Source organism: Ornithorhynchus anatinus, chromosome X1, assembly GCF_004115215.2.
Source record: "Ornithorhynchus anatinus isolate Pmale09 chromosome X1, mOrnAna1.pri.v4, whole genome shotgun sequence".
NCBI classification, from domain to species: domain Eukaryota; kingdom Metazoa; phylum Chordata; class Mammalia; order Monotremata; family Ornithorhynchidae; genus Ornithorhynchus; species Ornithorhynchus anatinus.
Window position 1 is genome coordinate 21,291,292 of NC_041749.1, and position 21,730 is coordinate 21,313,021.

Consider the following 21,730-nt stretch of genomic DNA (forward strand, 5'->3'; position numbering starts at 1 on the left):
TGGTGTCACCCCACCTTCGGCCCTATAGCATTTATGTATATATCCATAAATTATTTTTCATATTAGTGTTTGTCTCCTCCTCTAGAGTGTAAGCTCCTTGTGGGCAGTGAAAGTGTGCACCAATCTGTTATATTGTACTCTCCCAAGCTCTTAATACAGTACCTCACACACAAGTTTTGTTGTTGTTGTATTTTGTTTAATGGGCAGGGAATGTGTCTGCTAATTTAGTTGTACTCCCAAACACTCAGTACAGTGCTCTGCACACAGTAAGCCCTCAATAAATACTATTGATTGATTGACTGATTTTATAGTATTCTTTAAGTGCTTACTATGTGCCAGGCACTGTACCTAGCACAGGATAGATACAAAATAATCTGGTTGGGCACAGGGTTCACAGATGCAGATAAGGGAACTGAGGCACAGAGAAGTGAAGTGACTTGCCCAAGGTCACCCAGCAGACAAGAGGTATAGCTGAGATTAGAACCCAGGTTCTCTGACTCCCAGACCCATCCTCTTTCCACTAGACCATACAGCTTCTTGTGTAAGTGCTCAATAAATACCACTGATTGATTGCTGTAACATTTTTCTTGCCCTCAGGCAAATCAGGTTGGAAAGGTTTACTCAGGATCCATTGGCAGACCCAAAAGTTCCTGACTTCTCTCTTACCACTGCAACAAGAAGTCGGGTGTGTCTGAGAAGACACCGCTAATAGTGAGGTCGTGAAGATAATAATCGTGGTAATTTGTTAACCGCTTGCTGTGGGCCACATTCTGTGTTCCAAGGGATAGGCAAGAGGTAGTCCCTTTACTGTTTAGGGCTTACAGTCTAGGTAGATGTGTGTGAGTGTGATTCATAGTCCTGGAGTGTGGATAGTAAGCCCTTCCACATGGCATACATGTGGAAACTGTCCCTTACTGAAACTTCTCTTGGATTCCTGGTGTCATTTTCATTTCTCCCGTATTATGATTTCTTGATGTGTTGGAGAAAGCTGATCAGAGGACCTTGATGGGTGCTGCTGAAACTTGTTACAGATGTGTGTTCTGGGCATTAGGGGCAGACTCCTGAGTGGGGAAGAAATGGAGAACAGCTTTGGTGCTTGAACAAAACAGGAGGGCTTGGGCTGCTGGGAAGGCCCGGCTAGAGCCGTGGATTAAAATTAAATTATATAATTCAATTTACTACTTAAAACAAAGGCTGGGGCAGCAGATAAAACTGGAGTTTTCTTAGGGGGAAAGGGGAGAGCAAGCTTACTCTTAGCCTAATCTATTGATTCTCCATTCACCCTGCAGCTGAGCTGAAATGAATAGAGGTTTGTTCATTTGGAACTCCTGGAAAATGAAAGTAAATCCTAGCTTCAGGATTTATTCTAGTAAAGTATAAAACCACAAGTAAACTCGATTGGTAGAAAACACTCTGAGAGGTCTTGACAAAAGCCAATCAAGTATCTGGTTTTGACACAGTTCATCTGGTATCCGGATAACAGCAGCACTAAACCTCTTGGATTCCTGGTGCTGATTTTTCCTAACTGTCCTCTATCACTACAATCATTCCCCTTGGACAGTGTCTCAGTCCTGCAGTCTTCGTGACCAGATGGAGAGACATCTGCCATTTCTGACAGGAGGCTCCACCTTCACACTTGCTGTGCACAGTTGCCTTCCTTTTCCAGATGAATTTTATTTCAAAGGAGTCAGAGAACAACAGAGCAGCTCTCTTCTACCTCACTCCTATCCTCCTCGCCTTCCCTCCCTTTCCCTTCCCCTTTCTCTCCCTCCTTTTCTTTTAGCTCCTAACTCCCTCTTTCTCCCCTTTTCCTCATCCTTCCTTTTGCTTCCTGGTCTCTCTCCACTTTCACACTTTCTCTCTTCTCTCATTCCCATTCTTCCTCTTCGTAGTCCCCCTCCATGTTCCCAAATCCTGAATCCAACCTTGTGGGAGGAGCAGTTGCCTTTCTCCGAGTATGGGGAGAGAGCAAACAATCAGTCTCATATTTATTGAGCACTATATGCAGACACTGTACTAAACACCTGGAGGAATGCAATATAATAGTAGTGATAGACACAATCCCTTCCCACAGAAACTTAGAGCCTAGAGCAGTTAAGAGCCCCAAATATATCTACCAAATCTGTTATATTATACTCTCCAAAGCAGTTAGTACAGTGCACTGCATACAGTAAGTGCTCAATAAATATGATTTATTGATTAAAAATAAATCAATTGATTTGAGAGGCAAAGGAGGTGATGTGGTAGTTCATCTGCTGCTGGGGGTTAGCTCGGATGACAAGGAAGGCAGAGAAGAAGAAGAAGCAGCGTGGCTCAGTGGAAAGAGCACGGGCTTTGGAGTCAGGGTTCATGAGTTTGAATCCCAGCTCTGCCACTTGTCAGCTGTGTGACTGTGGGCAAGTCACTTCACTTCTCTGGGCCTCAGTTCCCTCATCTGTAAAATGGGGATAAAGACTGTGAGCCCCACGTGGGACAACCTGATTCCCCTGTGTCTACCCCAGCGCTTAGAACAGTGCTCGGCACATAGTAAGCGCTTAACAAATACCAACATTATTATTATTATTATTAAGAAAATTCCCTTTTTTCTTAGAACCCTATTCAACATCTCCCAGCTCCAGGCAGAGTTATTTATCCCTTAATTGGGGTGGGAGACCTTGAGAGTGTCCAAATAATGGGGATTTGACTTCCTACCTTAGCAATTGCGCTGTGTTTGCTCCCAACTCCCAGTTGTGAGGATCCCCTAATTCTACTCCCTTTCTGGTGCCTTATTGACAATTGGAAAATCTTGAAGTACTTAACTGGGCTTGACAAGCTATTGGCCTCCAGGAAAGCAACCTGTGATCTTAATCTTATCCAGTTAATTGGCCTGGGGGTAAGTGAAATAGAGAGAAGACCCAGACCCATATATGTTTTTCAAATGAGACAAAGGATGACCGTAGGTTTCTTATAAATCTGGTGCACACCTTTTGACCCCTGCACAATAATAAGTACAATCCGCTCAAGCGGCCTTAGAGATATGAAGACATTCAGCAAGAAACATCTGGTATTCATTGCCTTGAAAAAAATTCACAAGCCCTTGGACAGAATTTCATTTGTTCTTTTTATGTTGCCATGTGGGTAGAGTAACCTTTTCTGCCATCAAGTGAGCAACTGGGGGAGTAACAGAGAGCACTCTTTCATGTTTAAGAGGAGATATAAAAGAAAGGCACATGGGTTTCTGGTAAGACATCTCTCTCCTGGGTGTGCATCTTTCTGTAGAGATGGGAGGGAGATGCCTTTATTGCAACCTGCTGTCTGTTTGTGCCATTGACTTTTATGCCATTTAATAGACTTCCCTCTATGCCTCTGCGAGTGTGGGCTGGGCAGGACTGGGCAGGGAGTTGTTGCCATGGGCTAATGACTGCGTGCTGGATGAGTAAAGGCAAAAGCTTAGCCCTTTTGCAGTAGACCAAGTAACTCAGAGTCTAAAGTAACTCAGAGTCTAAGTCCCTGAATCGAAACACACATTTGAAGTAGCAGGGCCTAGTGGAGAGAAAATGGGCCTTGGAGTCAGGATGAATACTACTGATGGATTGATTAATTGAGCCCCAAGTTCTTATTCCAGCTCCACCACTTGCCTGATGTGTTATACTCTTTAAGCACTTGATATTCATTTCACCCTCAGCCCCACAGCTCTCATGTATATATCTTTAATGCATTTTAATGTCTGTCTCCAGCTCCTTGTGGATGGGATCTTGCCCACAAACTCTGTTATATTGTACTCTCACAAGCACTTAGTACAGTGCTTTGCACACAGTTAGCACTCAGTAAAGACCATTGATTCATTAGGGACAAAACTCTTCTTTCCCCTTAGTCTGTGAACCCCATGTGGGCCAGAGACTGTGTCTGATCTGTAGACCGTAAGCTCATTGTAGGCAGGGAATGTGTCTGTTTGTTGTTGTATTGTACACTCCCACATGCCTAGTACAGTGCTCTGCACACAATAAGTGCTCAATATGTATGATTTAATGAATGAGTGAATCTTCTTATATCTACCCCAGTGCTTAGCCCAGTGCTATGCTCGGCACATAGTAAGCGCTTAACAAATACCAACATCATCATAACGAATACCACTTTGAAAAATCCCAACTCCATAATGAGTTCTCTTCAGGCATTCAGAGGGTGTTTGATTTTATTCTATATTTTATGGTATTTGTTAAGCACTTACTATGTGTCAAACACTATTCTAAGTGCTGGGGTAGATAATTAATTAGATATAGTCCCTCACCCTCATGGGGCTCACAGTCCAAGTAGGAGGGAGAAGAGAATAACTGAGGCACCGAGAAGTGAAGTGATTTACCCAAAGTCACATTGCAAGCAATTAGCAGACCCAGGGCCCCTGATTCCCTGGTCTGTAGTCTTTCTACCAGGCCATGCTGCTTCTCAATGAAGACTGCCACAGACTTGCCCCACCAATAACACTACTGACCGATGTTATATTAATTTCTGCAATTAATTTCTAATCCAATACCCTCAGTTTTTATTCCCCAATTGACAGTTTATAATAATAATAACTGTGGTACTTATTAAGCGCTTACTATGTGCCAAGCACTGTTCTAAGCACTGGTGTAGATACAAGGTAATCAAGTTGTCCCATGTGGGGTTCACAGTTTTAATCCCCATTTCACAGATGAGGTTACTGAGGCACAGAAGTAAATGGCTTGTCCAGAGTCACATAGCAGACAAGTGGCATAGCCAGAATTAGAACCCACACCCTCTGACTCCCAAGCCCATGTTCTTTCCACTGAGCCAGGCTGCTTCAACACTTCCTGCCCCACCTGAGCTCCTAAGTACTCATTTACCCTATTATTTTAACACTGACTCATGTACATATTCTCATTTTCTTCCTCTTCCTATTTGAAATGTATTTTAGTGCCTATTTACCCTGTTAGATTGGCAACTTCTTAAGGGCAGGGATCATGCCTACTAGTAATAATTGGTTTGGGTTAAACACTTCCTGTATGCCTAGCACTGGGTAAGATACAAGATAATTAGGTTGGACACAATTCCTGTCCTACAAATGGCTCACAGTAGGAGGGGAAACAGGTATTGAAGCAGCATGACCTGGTGGATAAAACATGGTCCTGGGAGCCTTAGGACCTGAGTTCTAATACTGGCTTTGCCATGTGCCTGCTGTGTGACCTCGGGCAAGTCACTTCCCTTCTCCATGTCTCAATTTCCTCAGCTGCAAATGGAGACTCAATACCAGTTCTCCCTCCTATTTCAACTGTAAATTCCATGTGGGACAGGGACTATATCTAGCCTGATGAAGTTCTATCTACCCAGCATGCAGAACAGTGCTTGGCACAAAGTAAACACTTAATAAATACCATGGAAAAAAAAAACATATGGGGAACATTGAGACACAAAGAAGTTGGGAGTTACCCAAGGTCACACAGCAGATAAGTGACAGTTATTAGAACACAGGTCCTCTAACTCTCAGGGCGGTGCTCTTTCCATTCAGCCATGATGTTGACCGTCTCTGTCATTCTTTTCCAAGTGCTTAATACAGTGCTTTGCCCACAGTAGATGCTTAATCAGTACTATCTAACGTCTGAGGAGGTGCAAATGGCACAATTGCAACTACAACATTCTAATCATTCCTTTTGAACAGGTTTGCAGTCGTGCTGTCTTTGTGTCTAGCAGTCCGTTATTTCTTACTGGGGACTCCACAATCACGTTTGCCTTCCTTTCCCTGATGAATGTTATTCCACAGAGGTCAGGGGACAAGATGTGAGCAAGGCTACAGAGTGGTCTGGCATGGTAGCCAGTTCCCTGTAGAGCCTTTGGAAAGGGTACTTCGATGGCCAGCTTTCTCACTAGCTTAGATAGCCGGCTCCTGCCCTCTAAACTGTTTGTCAATTGATCCCAATTAACTTGACTGACATCTCCTACAGAAGGTAAAGCTAATCAGCACCGGGATCCCCCACTGAGAATTCATTTCCTCCTAGGAGCCTCTCCTGGGCAGTAGGAAGCCTAAATAGATAAATCTAGATAAAGCAAGCACCCTCTGCTTTTCACTTTTTACCCAGCTGGGCCATATCTTGCAGAAAATGATGTAATGGAAGATGCACATTTCTTTCCTGGTTCAAGTTACTGTATGTTTTAATATGGTTTGCCAGAATCCCAAATGGAGATGTAGCTTCTTTTCTGAGACTTGGCATTCTGCATCTTGGAATTTATATTTCTTCTGAGCCCGTGAGCAAGTAAACTGAACTTGCTGATATAGAATCAAGGGGTAGATTATTGCGTAAAAAACAACGATCTCTGAGTAAGACCCATCTGCCATCCAGCTCAGATTAGTGATTCTGCACGCACACACCCATCCACACACACACAAACGTTTGCTGTGCACTGTGAGTAGGTGGTATTGGCCAATGTATTGGCAAAAGCCCGGTGTTACCGGGTGTATTAACGATAGCTTACTGGGTGGTGCTGCATTCATATTTATTGAGTGCTTACTGTGTGTAGAGAACTGCACTAAGTCCTTGGGAGAGTGCGATAGAACGGACACGTTCCCTGCCCACAGCGAGCTTACAGTTCAGAGGCATACATCCTGAAAATACGAAGGCTTCTCGTCTAGCATCTCCTCATCTTGAAAATCCAGCCATTCCGTGTTTCCAACCAAAAGCTCTTTTGCAGCAATTTAAGTCAATTTCCTTCTCTGTGGCCAGGAACGACAACTAGACAGAATCCCCCTCATTAAAATACCTCATTTGCTTAAGGACAGTTAAATCATCCCCTCGTCTTCTCTTCTCTGGGCTAAATAGCCCTCATTCCTCTAACCTTTTCTTTTTAAAGTCTGTTTTCCATCCCTTTAATCATTTCTGTTGCTCTTCTTTGTACCGTTGCCTCATCATTTCTGAAATCTGTGATCAAAATTGGACGCAGTTCTCTAATAAGGGTTTGATCAATTTGGGGTATAATGGCAGGATTACTTCCTGGCTCTTGCTTATCATTTTTCTGCTAATACATCCCTTTTCCATGTTGACTTTTTTAGCACTAGCAATACAGCGCTGACGCATATTCAGCAATTACGGTCAACTATGAACCGCAGGTTTTTTTTCTCTCTTGAACCTTTGCCTAGCCAGTATTTCTTCATTTGATGTCTGCCTTTGTTTAGCTTGCTTTTTTGGCCTAAGTCAGTCTTTGCACTGCCTAAATTGTTTCCCAATTTATCAAGGTTACTTTGAATTTCATTCCTAGCTTTCAAACTACGATCAACCTCATAGATTTTGGTCTTATTGGCAAAATTAAAATATGGCTACTGCAGCAAATAGAATTTCTTCTCCCCAGGGGAAATTGAATACCAATCAGCAGTTCTCCAAGTCCAGAAGTATTACTATCTGTGCTAAAGAACGAGTTTGGGGACCAGCACTCCTTTGACCACACTGGCATCTCCTGAATTCTGGTCACAACAGAGGGGAAGGTTGTCACTGATTTTAACGAACGTTATTACTAAGATTGCATTAAATAAGATGCTTATTTTTGGAAGTGTGTTTGCTTGTACTTGTTTAGGGCCTTCGTGAAGTTTGAGTCAATTGAAAGGAGCACATTTTTAATTTTTTTAAATCAGCTGTAGACTCAGTCAAGCAAAGAGTATCCTTACCGTGACTTAGGGAGAACCCCTCCATGGTAAAAGCCTCAACCAAAAGAGGCAAATGCTATTCTTGGCAGCCACAAAGGCATAGATCAGGGAATGGAGGTTTGGGTTTGGAGAGGGCTGGGATTAGGAGAGCATTGGGAGAGAGAGAGAGAGAATTTATCTGTAAAATGGAATAACTTTTGTTTTTAATTTTACACATATGGGGCTCATAACACAGGGGGCAGAGGGCTGTGGTGGGAGGAAGAAGATGGGGAGATAAATACAATTGACTCTTCATGGGAGGCACTGCTGGATTCTGCTAAAAAGATGCTCCTGCATGGAGAGATGATTTCTGGGCAAGGAAGTTAGATTCTGAAATCTTTCCTGGCTTTTCCCATGTTTGTGCAACAGGGAAGTCCACCTCTCATTTCTGCAGCCTGGAGAATAAAACACGAGATTATGGATCTGGAAGAGTTTCAAATATGTAGAAAGGGGGTTTATTGCCTCCTCTTGGGAGTAGCCTTTTTATTTTTGAGAGAGAATAGCCTTCTCTTTTCTGATATAGCAGGGCATGTGTTTGGAAGGGTCACTTTTCTTGTTGCATTCATTTAAAAGGTCTCATTTCTGCAAAATAAAATTGTGATAGTCCTACTTTGCCTTTCATTTAAAGTTTTCAATGTGCTGTGCAGATGTTGTCATTTGACCATTGGACACCCCGGTGAAGTATCATTTTGTACCTTTGCTTCATGGCATGGAATGGTGATTTGCCTGTTATTTTAATTGTATATGTTAGAACTTATTATGTGCCAAACACTGTACTAATCATTGGGGTACATACAAGATAGTCAGGTTAGACACAATACTTGTCCCACATGGGACTCACAGTCTTACTCCCCATTTTATGGATGAGGTAACTGAGGCACAGATTTTAAGTGGCTTTCCCAAGGTCACACAGCAGATAAATGGCGGACCTAGGATTAAACCTAGCTTCTCTAATGCTCAGGCCCATGGTCTTTCAACTAGGCGACAGTACTTATCTTGCCTATACCCCCTAATACTTCCATAAATTAGACTTAATCAATCCATGATATTTCTTTAGTGCTTCACTAGGGCTGTGACAGTCTTTTTGCCCAATCCCACTTTTTCCTCTTTTACCTTTTCCCCCATTTGTTTCTTCCATTTTCTCCTTTCTCCCCATCTTACCCTACCTTTCCCCCTCTCTCCCTCTTTGCCTCATGTTGACATCTTTCCCTTGACTTCACCATCTTGACAGAGCCCCAAGACTCACTTTTAAAGAGGGCTCAGATGCCCAGGAAAGTCCCTGGGTTTCACAACCGCAGAGCGTTCCCCTTAACTGCCTAGTGTTCTCTTGAAGAGAGCCCCTAGGGAGTAACTGTCACAACCACCACGGGACTTGGTCAAAACAGTGGCCCCTCCAAGCAAGAGGAAAAAGAAGGGTACAACCCTCCTAGACGTTCCCCAGGTCTGGGCCCTCTAGCTCAGAGTTTGCTCATGATTCTCTCCTACCACGGTATTGTTTCCCTGAAGTTGGGGTCCACTCACCTTCCCAACCAACAAACATATGCTCGGATAATGAGTAGATGCGGGTTTAACCTTAAATGTGCACACATGGGATAGCATTTCTTCCCCAGGTAATGAACAGAATCAAAGTCTGATTTAGAACCACCTAGCCTGTACGATCCCTCAGATGGAATTCAGTATCCCCTGCTCTGTAGTATATCTTTTCTTTCCTTGGAAGATTATGAAGCTGTTCAACTTAAGGTACTTCTGGTTAGTTTCCATCTGTGGCTTGCAGCTTCCATGGCCTGGCACAGCTTCTCCTAGCCTGTACTCAGAATCCTTTAGCCCAGAATTAGAGTTCAAATTACTATCTGAAGCAGAAATCCTTTAGCCTCCTTCTTAACACCCCCTTTTTCCAAATCCTCTTCTCATTGGTCCTTGTTTATCCAGAAGTGGTCCACAGGTAAATGACTGATTCATCAAGCTAATTTACTTCTCCCTCAGCTGCTTCCCTTGTACTTAAAATACTCCTTGGAAGGGTTAAATGGATAGACCAAAATAAGCAGACTTCTGAATTGTATTTGAATCATAATTAATTCTTAACCTTGACTCCTTCCCATCCCTCTTCCACTGAGTCATCATATATTTCCTTTTTCTAGTGTTTGAATGTCAGGGATAACTAAACCTATTACTCTCAAGTATGGGTGAGACATAATGAAATTCTCCCTGTTAGTACAATGTTAAATAACCTCAGGGTAATGAGAAAGTTTGTAGAATTTCCTTCAAGTGGATGCAAGGTGAGATCATTTTAGATGATGGATTATCAAATGATTGTCTTCAGATAGATGCAGTCCTTTTTGGAGATACCTCCAACTCTGACTGTGAGCCCCATGTGGGACAGGGACTGTGTCTGACCTGTTCATCTTCTCTCTACCCCAGAACTTAGAACAGAGCTTGACAAATAGTGAGTCCTTTACAAATATAATAATAATGACAATAATAACTTTTAAACCCAAACTGATTCAGGTAAAGAAAGATGACCAAATGTCTCCTCCTTCCCTGGAAAAGGCAGAAAGTTTAGAGGTACAGAAGCATAGCACGAGAGAAAGTGGGGATGTAATCGTATGGATTTTCATATTGAGGGTAAAGGGACACTTTTCCCAGAGCTTTTCATAGGTTGTAGCAGTTACCAGCCCTCTTCAGAACACTCGATACGGTTCTGCACAGTGTGGGGATAGAAAGGATGCTTTGTCTTAATAGTAGTTTGGTTCCCAGCTCAGCCTCCTGTCCTTGTCGAATATGGGAAGAAAGCTCTGCAGTGCATACACTTAAAAAGAGAAAGAGTTCATCAGATGAGGGGCTCCACACACCTGTCTGGTCAGCACTATTCTTCCTGATATTCGTGTTATGAAAACCTCTGCCAGTCTCATTTTCAAAATGTGCTGAATCAGAATTCCCCATTACTCTTGGGAATGCACTCTGAACCAAATCAGCTTGGCTTCGGCTGTCGAATCTTTTCCAACCCATAGCAACTCCATGGATACATCTCTCCCAGAAAGCCCCATTCTCCATTTGCATTTGTTCTGGGGAGGATGTCCATTGGGTTTTCTTAGTAAAAATATGGAAGTGGTTTACCATTGCCTTCTCCCTCCCAGTAAACTTGAGTCTCCACCATCAACTCTCTTCCATGCTATTGCTGCTCAGCACAGGTGAGTTTTGTAGCAGATTGCTTTCCACTCGCTAGCCACTGCCCAAGCTAGAAATGGAATGGGTATCTGCTTGACTCTCCCTCCCATAGCCGAGACTGGTAGGGTACTGGAAACTCTCCAAGTGTGATACTGAGAGGGGTCCAAACCAAATGAATCAGTAGTAATCACTGAGCACTTACCATCTTCATCAGTCTTAAAGTGGGAAAAGAGTATTTCCTTGCACGTGCAAAGAAATGATAGTTATTCTGGACAGTTACACTACCTCTAATTAAAACTGTAATTTTTCTGTGAATTTCTGCTTAGAGAAAGTCTCCTTGACTAGTTTATGTAACATATTAATCTGCAACTTCTTGGGGCCCTTTAAGTAAAGGTCAGGTTATTTGAACTATTTTATCTTTATCTGAAAACTGAGTGTGACCTAGTCAGTGCTTCTATTGCTGGCTAGAACAGCAAGCATAGTGCCTACATGTTTGGAGAGATTCTGGGCTTCACATCAGGTAACATGACATAGCTTTCTCCAGGGGAATGGGAAGCGGTGGAGGGAGCTGAAGGCCTGAAACTGTGAACAGCATGGTAATTTCCTTGCCACCCACGGCTCCTCTTTTTCTCATTCAGGGTGGAAAAACATGTCATTGTCTTTGTAGTTTCCACCAGTTGGTCCGTGCGGTCCTGCTTTATTGTAATGGGAGCCGCTTATTTATCGTTTATCCTTTCTAACATTAGCTGAGCCAGATTCTCTTATTGCCAATTCCAAGGTGCCTAACATAATCAGGGAGTAGCTTAGGCAGTGACTCTTTCAGGCCACTAAGACTATTTCTTATTGGCCTGAGGGTTGGTCTTGGCCTCTTCTGTAAATCTGAGTAGGAGTAATATTTGTGTATTGTTCAGATGAACACGTTCCCAGCCAGCTGTAACATATCTACCTAAATCATCTGGATAGTTCCCTACACTCTGGATTTACTCTCTAAGGTTTCCAATTACCTCTGGGTGAAATCTAATGGTATCTTCTGTCTCCAAAACCCCCTGTATTTTTCTGCTGCTTTTGACATGGTTGACAATTTTCTCCACACTAATTCTCTCTCTGGCTTTTTTCTAACAGACATAATACTCTTCTGGTTCTCATCCTACTACTTTGAAAACTTCTCAGTTTCCTTTGCTGGTTCCTATTCCTCTCCTCCCCCTTTAACTGTTGGGGTACCTCGAAGTTCTAAGACCTCTCTTTCTCTCTCTCCCCAAATCGCCCCCACCATTCTCTTTTCACTCTACATCTGCTCTCTCAACCTATTCATTATCAGGGTTTCACCTACCCACATTTATGCAGCTGGTTCCCAAATTCCCAGCCACCGAACCTGGGATGCTCAAACGTTTGGAGTGTAATTCTGTGGAGAAGCATCATGGTCTAAAGGATAGAGCACAGGCCTGGGAGTCAGAAGAACATGGGTTCTAATCTCGGCATTGCCACTTGTCTGCTATGTGACCTTGGCCAAGTCACTTCACTTCTCTGAGCCTCAGTTACCTCATCTGGAAAATGAGGATTGATACTGTGAGCCCAATGTGGGACAGGGACTGTACCCAAACTCATTTCCTTGTGCCCACCCCAGTGCTTAGTACAGTGCCTGGAACACAGTAAGCACTTAACAAAGACCACTATTATGGTTATTTTGTCCCACAGCCATCCTGAATAGAGGACAGGTGGATGCTGGGAGAGATCCAGCTCCCAGGCCATTTAGACTGGGCTGCTTGTTGGCTGTGCAGCCTCAAACCCCCACTGCCCACTGCCACCAGTACAATTCCAAGTTTACACTCCAGATATTTCAATCATCACGATGTCTGTCATGATATGCAGATCCAGCATGCACAGCCAGTGATGGTTGGACAACCCTATGGGTTAGTAGAAAGAGCAAAGAACTACTGTCTAATCCCAGCCATGCCACTGACCTTCTGGGTCTGTTTCCTCATCTGTAAAACAGGAATAAGATCCCCGCTCTCCCCATCTCTTTGGTTGGGAACCCCACTTGGAAGATAGGTTGTATCCAGTCCTTCTAGACTGTAAACTCGTTGCGGACAGGAAATAGGTCTGTTTATTGTTGTATTATAGTCTCCCAAGTACTTAGTACATTGCTCCACACACAGTTAGCACTCAATAAATATGATTGAATGAATGAATGATCTTGACCTCCCTAAGTGTAAGCACAGTGCATTGGCAAGTTGAAATAATAATAAAGTTGGTATTTGTTAAGTGCTTACTATGTGCAGAGCACTGTTCTAAATGCTGGGGTAGATACAGGGTGATCAGGTTATCCCATGTGGGACTCACATTTTTAATCCCCATTTTACAGATGAGGTGACTGAGGCACAGAGAGGTTGTGACTTGCCCACAGTCACACAGCTGACAAGTGGCAGAGTTGAAGGCAACTATTAAATATAGTGATTATTATGGGATGCCCAGGCTAAAGAAATTTTGAGCCATAATGACTGCCACCAATCCAAGGCTTTCACTCGTCACACACTTTTACTCACACTTCCACGTCCATCCTTATGCATGCTGGATGGATGCAACTTCGTCCCAGACAACGAGGGTGTCATATAATAATCATAACACTAGGGATAATAATTATGATATTTATTAAGCACTTACTATGTGCCAGGCACTGTTGTAAGCACTGAGGTGGGTACAAGCCAAATGAGTTGGACACAGTCCCTGTCCCGTGTGGGGCTAATAGTCTCACTCCTCATTTTCCAGATGAGATAAATGAGGCACAGAGAAGTGAAGTGACTTGCCCAAGCTCACACCCCAGACAGCTATCAGAGCTGGGGTGAGAACTCATGACCTTCTGACTCCAAGACCTGTGCTCTATCCATTAAGCCATGCTGCTTACCTATTTAGTTGAAATGTCTTCATATGTTCTTTTCATCAACATTCTGTAAGTATTGAGATCTGGACTTTCATAACCAATTTGCAAGTCTCACTTTTGTAAAATTCACAAAGATTCTAAGGCTGAAATAGTATGTTTTGTTAAGCCATACCATCTCCTGGTAATGAAAAAACAAACAAACTTTAGAGCCATATTACTGACATTCTAGTTTGGAGAAGACAAGCAGGTTGAACGAACTGCCTGTGGCTTGGACCACAGGAAGCTATGCTCCTTTTTCTGGTATTGAAAACTGATGGGTTTACTTCAGTGTGATTAGGATTTTCAAAGGTTGAATTAGCTAAGCATTTACTCTTAGAAGCTGACTTTGGAGGTTCTGTAAAGGTAATTCAGGTGCTCCTGGTGACAGTATTACCATATCCTAGCTTGATCTGATATCCCCACGCTTGCTCTCCGCTGAGCTTTTATAAGCAATCTCACAAAATGTTAAGAATAGAATGAAAACAAAAGTACTCAAACTGGTAATAGGGATGGCACTTATTACCCTGGTACAGCAGATGGGCACAGGATTTGATAGAAAAGATCCTTTTAGCACATCTGTCTTTGATAACGTCTAATGCATAGAGTCGAGCCTTTGAAATTAATTGATCGCTCCAAAGCAATGTTTTTAATAATGCAACTGAGAACTTTTTGTTATGTAGAGCAGGCCTTACTGGTCCTGACTTTGAGGGTTGAATTAATTTTTCATGAGTTTTCAGTGCTCCAGGCTACTGTTTCAACCTCCTCTAGCTTCTGAGGATTTTTTAATGTGTAGAGGGAATTGTTTTAAGCTACTTCATAATGGGGAAGGTATTCTAGGCTTTTGGGCTTTCTTCATAGTGATTATCTTGCAACATGATTCCGTAAGGTTTGTGAATTTCCCCAGATTTTTCAGACAAGTGGTCCATCCTGGTTTGCCACTTGGTATCATCATTGCTTTATCTATATTTTTCCTTTCCTTTGTGACAGAACGAAGTCATTTCTGCCTAGGTTCCACCTCCTTTGTAGATCAGATGTTGAGGTACCCAAGGTACTGCCTTGATAGCAGAGCCTTGGGACAACTGTATGTTTTGGGAAATGATAAGTACAGATTACTGTTGAGGTTGACTTCAGATCCACAGTTTTTGGGAGCTCTTTTCATACATTCCATAATTGCTGACATCAGACCTGCCCAGGGGACAATTTGCATTGACTTACTGGAGGGGGTCAGTTAGTCAATCATATTTATTGAGAGCTTACTGTGTGCCAAGCACTGTACTGTGAGCTTAGGAGAGTACAATAGAACAGTAAACAGACACCTTCCCTGCCCATAATGGTCATGAGTTCTGCTGGGCATGAGAGAGTGTGGATTATGGACTGTGGATGGTAGGGGACTAATACACCTTAAATATATGCATCTCTGTTAAAAATCAATCGATGGTATTTATCGAGCACTTACTGTACTAAGCACTTGGGAGAGGACAATATAACAGAGTTAGTAGACATGATCCTTACCCACAATGAGATTAGAGTCTAAAATTTAAAAAGGCATAGAAGAAAAACAGACTTATTTTCAAAGGCCTAAAAGCTGGAAGAAATTAAACTAATTATGATAGGGGCATGAAAAGATTTAAGCGGATTGGGGAAATGGAACCTATGGCTTTGATATTGTTCTTTTAGTCCCTGATTTTCACTACTCTCTGGCAGACCAGCCCTGTGTACTGACCACTGTGGGCCAGGGATGGGAGCATAAAGATGTTGCGGTAGAGTCTAGGTTTCAGAAGTCTTCTGAGGCTGAGAAGAGTAAGTGAATGATCAGCACAGAAAATTCTAAAGGCTTTAACGGTTTTCAGGAAGCCTGGGACATAGTGGCACTGTGGAACTCTGACTTTTATTATTTAAGTTTTGCATCTAGGTGGTAACATTTTCCTTGTTAGTAGAGGACATAAAGCTATCATCAAATTCTTCCATCTATGTACTACACTATCTAAGGATAGTATCTTTAGATTCTATCTAAAGAATATGGCTAAATGGAGAGACGGAACCAGAATACAGAGGTCAACATGGCTTTCAGCAGCCTACAAAACAGGGTGAAGTGACAAGTTAAAAGTCTAGAAGGCTGTTGTGTTGTTCAAACTCCTCTTTAGTTTTGAGGCTTGGATGTTCTTACTACAGAAGACACATTTATTGGGACCATCTGCAAACGTCCCTGAACATCAGATGACATCCTAACCCTACAATACTTTTAACTTTAGTTATGGAGGGAATCATGTTACAATTATTCGGTCAGTGGTATTTATTGAGTACTTACCCATGTGCTGAGTACTGCACTAGATGCATGGAAGGGAACAGTACAATAGAGATGGTAGACACATTCCTTCCCCTCAAGGAGCTCTGAATTAAAAGGACTTAGAGTGCTGAAGTCAACCCCTAACTTTTGCCAAATGCTTCGCTCAGCCAAGTTTTTTAGTCAGCAAAACAGAACTTAAAGCATCCCCAGATTCTGCTATTTAGGCAGTATGCCATGCAACAGCTCACTGATAGACAAAGAGGTAGAAAAGCAGATCAAAAAGGCCAGCATGGCAAACAGTGCAGAGCGGTATGTTGGTCTCATGTTGATCTATTCTGTCACCCGCACACACATGGATAGAATCTTCCCATCAGTCATAAATGAAAGAAAGCCATACTTTCAGTTCACCACTAATGCAGGGCCTACGTTCTTGTCAGTTACTGCTTGAAGGGACTTGCATTATAGTACACGTGCTGTGACGGATGTAACGTGCATATATGCAGTCCTCTCTTCCAACTTCACAGTTAGTGGTTACCGTGTGCAGAGCACTGTACTAAGCACTTGGGAGACAACGACTTGGGCATGAGAGACTGTGGCAGTCCCAAGGGCTGTGACCATTTCTTCACAAACTAAGAACTTCCCGGTACATTTGTATTATTCCCTATTTCATCCTCAGTGTTCCTCCTGCTCCCACTATTTGCAAATTATTTGCATCCATCTGTCCACCCTATTAGAATGTAAGTTTCAGGAGGGCAGCGATTACATACGTCTTGCTTCAGATGTACTTTCCCAATTCCTCAAATGCTGTACTTCTTCAGTCTGTTCCCGAAAACACTGTTGGCCAACGTGATGCATGCACTTGTTGCCACTGGAAATCTGTTTTGTAAAGCCTAAGATCAGGCTGGCCGGTGAACTGGGCAAGAGTTTCTCTACAGATCACAGATAGATAACACCACCTGTACTTGAGACTCTCCCCCCAGCATTAATATATTAATCATTTAAAGGAGGGAAAAGGTGCTCTCTACAGGAAACCCTTCTGCTCTTCAAGGTTAGCTAATCAACTGCAGTCTGGCTGTTGGTGACATGCTTCAGGCATCATACTTATGCACAAGACCTTTATTAAGGGATAATTGATTGAGGTCAGAAGTTTTGGAGGGTCTTTGGTGATTTTTAATCCAACTCCATCATTTTAAGCTCAATACATCAATAAGATTCTCCCACAGGGGGATGGAGGAGTAATTGAGATGCTAAACCAGCTGGAATCCAGATGAAGATGCAGTTGGAAGCTTAATCACAATCATGTTCTCTACTAAATATTCATCTGTCTGTCTCCCAAAGAGAACAGGAAATTAAGTCTTCAAGGATGAGGGGGAGAAGGGCTTTAGCTTGGAGTGGCAACCTCCACCTCCCGTTTGAATCTCTAAGTATGCAAAACATCTCCAATGGTCTAGTTGCAACTGCTTCCTAAAATATCATTTCTCCTTCAAGAGATCTGTAGGCTATTTATCAAGTTTTCAGTTAGTCTTCTAGAATGGTGCATTCCCTTCACTCTGGGATAAATAAAGATCAGCAATTTCATCTAGAAAGAGAAATGCTTTATTAAAGCAATATACAGGAAGAGTAAAGCTGTGTAAACAAGCAAAAGGGAACTGTGTGGAGGGAGGGGGGTCCTAAGCAGAACTGACAGGTCATGATTGCACTTGTCCTGTTGCAATGCATCCTGGAAATGGATCTAAACATAGAGGGTATTCAGAAGGAATTGCATTACATGGTTAAAAAACATTAAGCCAGAACTGTATGAAAAAAAATCTGTGCCGCTGCCGTAAATTAGTTGGCATTTTCTTTATATACCTAATTTAGTGGAATGAAATTAAAAATTAGTCTCTTGAAAAGGGTTCGGGGAAGGTCATGGCGGTGATAATACCTCACACGGATGTGATGGTGGTATTCACACAGTTCTTTTTCTTATTTCTTCTCCTCTGAACAAACTTAAATACATTCCATCGTAGGCTGAGTCTACTTATCAGGAAATAATGCCAGAATTGGTCCAACCCAATTAGGAATGAGTCACCACTCCACCCATGTCAAGCATCTGAATTTGTCTAACCCAATCCAATGATTTTTGGGTGTCTTTCCCGTTGTAAATGAAAATCTAGTGTTGGTTTTGGGCCCTGAACTAAGATATTCTCTGGGGACTTAGAAGTAACTAACGAAGGCTCCATCTCACCATCACTCATCTGTCCAGATGGGTTAGTGAGCTAGCACTTTCTCCCAGGGATCCCTAAGCCCCTAATTGTAGTTTTCATTTCTTTTCACCCTTCCTAGTGCAGGAGGAGGAGGAGACAGGGTCCAGGGGGACCCTTTCCCTCATTTTACAGATGGAGGAATGAAACCCTGATTGGTGTCAATGATCGGTGCCTTGTGAGGTCGAGCCGAGGCTTAGATCTTGTCTCACCATGCCAAATCTCCCAGCCCTTCCGCTTCTAATGCGGAGATGTTCGACTCTGCCGGTGAGAGGGTGGAGGAACCTGGCAATGTAATGAAAGCTAAGATAACAGCCACAGTTCCTATTCTCACACATTCAGATGTAGAAATGACAGCTTTTGGGAACCTCCCCAGAATAGTTAATCTGGCAGTGTAAAACTGGAGGGTTTAGTGTGCTGTGGTGTCTTGACGCGAGGGCCCCAAATTACTGCCTTTCCTTAGCCATTGATGGCTCGTCCTTAAGCAAGCACATCTGGAGGCAGCTGGCAACAGCCTAAAAGCTACACAGTCCGGCTTTCAAATTAAATTGGTGGGAGAGGAACTGGGCCCACTGCTTTTTTATAGCATTAGCATATATAGCATAACTGCTGTGATCCATGAGTTTTCCTGGGGTTTTTTATGGTATTTGTTTAGCGCTTACTATATGCCAGGCTCTGTACTAAGCTCTGGAGTAGATTCAGAATGATTAGGTTGAACACGGACCATATGATGATGATGGTATTTGTTAAGTGCTTACTCTGTGCCAAACATGGGGCTCACAGCTTGAATCCCCATTTTGCAGATGAGATAACCGAGGCCCACTGAAGTTGAGTAATTTGCCCAAGGGCAAGCAGCAGACAAGTGGCTGAGCTGGAATTCGAACTCAGGATGTCTAAATGCTAACTCTCTCATCTGGCTGAAACCTTATCTCCTTCTCTCTTTACCCTGCCCCTTCCAGGCTTCTAACTAGGGTTCAGGTTTCTTTTCTAGTTCGATGGTCTCTTGGTGTCTCCTTGTCTTTAGGTAGTCAAGGTTGAATGATGTATCAGACTGCAGAGAAGAACAGGACATAGTTCTTTTCATTGTCCTCTGCCATTCAGGTGTCGCTTTGAAGTCTCCACCAGCAGAGCAAATCATAAAGAATGCCATTTCACATATCATGTGAGCAGAGGTACTCAGACCTAAATGACTCAATTTTGAAGAGTTTTTTCTCATTTGAAGTTGGAGACTATAATATCAGATTATTTAATCTTATTTTTAACCTGAACCAAATTTACTAAACTTCTATCCTTCCAAAAATTCTTCCAGGACCCTCCAGGTTCTTGGTTCTCCCAGGCAAAATTGCTCTGTAATTTTTTGGGTGAATTGATTTTTACTAACCAGCAACCCACTGCCCTCCTAAAAGGTTGCCGGTTTATGGGGCTGAGAGGGATAGGATGTAGGAGAGGAGGCAGTGTCTTCATAATAATTTACTTTTATGGCATTCATTAAGCACTTACCCTGTCAGTGCTGGGGGTACATACAAGATTATCAGATCAGCTAGTCCTCCCAAAGTGAAGATTGCCAGCATTTTTTGTGACCCATCCTTACATTCCTGAATATGGCAAACAGAAATCTAAAGCTCTACTCTTCACTCTGGGAGCAGGTTTCTCCAACTATGTACTTAGTAAAATCCTTAAATATCTGTAAGCCACATTCATTGCAGTTGTGTACCGAGTGAAATTCCTCAATGTCTGTAGGCCACATTTGTTTAGAAATTTTGACTTCTATGTTATTATGACTCCAGGTCTGGCTCTTGATTTATCGATCCATGTTGCTATTGACTCTTATTTGCATAAGACTCTGATTTTTCTGTGTTTCAATAATGATGCCAAAAAAAGGACGTCTAACAGTGAAAAAGCTAAGGATTGAGTTTCAACCCATCGTGTCTCTAATCCCCCTTAACATTTCAGTTAAAAAGGACATTTCCTATTCGGAAATTAAATGCTGTGTGTTTAGATGTTCTTTATATAGGAGAGAGAGGCAGATTTTTACTAAATTTTCTTTGGCTTGAAAAATATCAGATTTCATGCTTCTCAATCAACTATGAAGTAACATTTTCTACATGAAGAGTTTGTCTCATTTCAAGTTCTCACCCTTTTTAAGTCTGTACATGATAGGCTAAAGATTTATTTAGGGATTGTTTTAGGTGTATTGAAACATACCCAAACATGTCCAGAAAGTGGACACCCCAATTTTTGTTTGTTTATCCTGTTTAAATCTAACTGGAATTACTGGACCAGTAAAGGGAGAAAGAGAGAGAGATGTTGGAGTTTATGCCTGCTTCTTCTTGTGGCATGTGGCAATGAGTAAATCATATGGAACATTTCATGATTTACCCTCCAAACTTCATTTGTTTGCAGCATCAAGCCCCATGGAGAGGCTAAATGTATTCTGGAGCAGAAGAGTTGCTTTTAGGAAAGAGAGGATTGAAACTTGGAACAGGGAAGAAGGTATCCTGGACTTTACATAAAAGGGCCTTCCCCTTGTCCTGTCCTCTCCTTGGAGATGGTTGGTTTGTTTTTCTATGGCTCTGTTGTCCCTCCACTCAGAGGAAAGGAGGCAGGTGACTTTTTCTTTAGCATATTGGATAACTTCTGTTGCTTCTTATTTATTTCTTGACCAGGAAATTTGCAGCTTCTCCCTCCCCAATACATCCTAGTCCCCACCCTCCAGCCAAGGATGATCCTGGAGAGTATATAGGAACCTGGAAGTAGTAAAATGACTTGTATGCCAATGCCATGAAAGTCAGTCAACCTTTTTTATTTATCCTCTTCCCATATAACTCCCAGGTTTTGATTTGAATTAATCAATGATATACATTGAGTACTTCCCATGTGCAGAGCTCTGTACAGTACAGAGTACAGTACAACAAAGTTGGTAGACACGTTCCCTGCCCACAGTAAGCTTACAGTCTAAAGGGGATCAGAAGTCAGAGTTCATAGTTTTGGCACTCCATATATGTTCAGCTTGAAAATGCAGACTTTATTTATGACTGCTCCATCTTTCAGCCATGGTGTATTCTTACTTAAAGAATGTGATTTTTTTCAGTGTGCTTTATGTACTTAAAGATGAAAACAAATGCATTTTGCTATAGAAGGTGGAAATTCAATATAGGAAAGACACTGAATTACTTTCATTTAAAATATTAAAAAAACACTGATTAGGGTATTTAAATACTTAAAAGGTACTTTTAGAATGCAAATATTGAAGTAAGCATTTTTTTTAAAAAAAAACCCTCTAATGTAACCAATGAAATTAGTTTAAAGAAACAGAATAATTTAGTTATGGAATTTGATTTTGGTCCCCAGCAGCTTCCACCTGCTAAATGAATCAGAGAATGTTAACTCCAGCATTCTTCATTATCTCCCCGAGCAATAGAAGAAAAGATAGGGTCCCTGCCCTCAAGAAG

The 21,730-nt window shown here is 42.2% G+C and overlaps 1 protein-coding gene and 1 non-coding gene across 2 annotated transcripts in view; one reads left to right on the forward strand and one right to left on the reverse strand.

The window, feature by feature from the left end:
- Positions 1 to 21,730, forward strand: part of SLIT3 (slit guidance ligand 3) — a 592,453-nt gene that overhangs the window by 217,448 nt on the left and 353,275 nt on the right. The gene's annotated exons all lie outside the window — the stretch shown is intronic.
- LOC114807047 lies at positions 10,860 to 10,993 on the reverse strand. Its single transcript, XR_003755100.1, has one exon. It is a non-coding gene; the product is annotated as a small nucleolar RNA SNORA7 (small nucleolar RNA).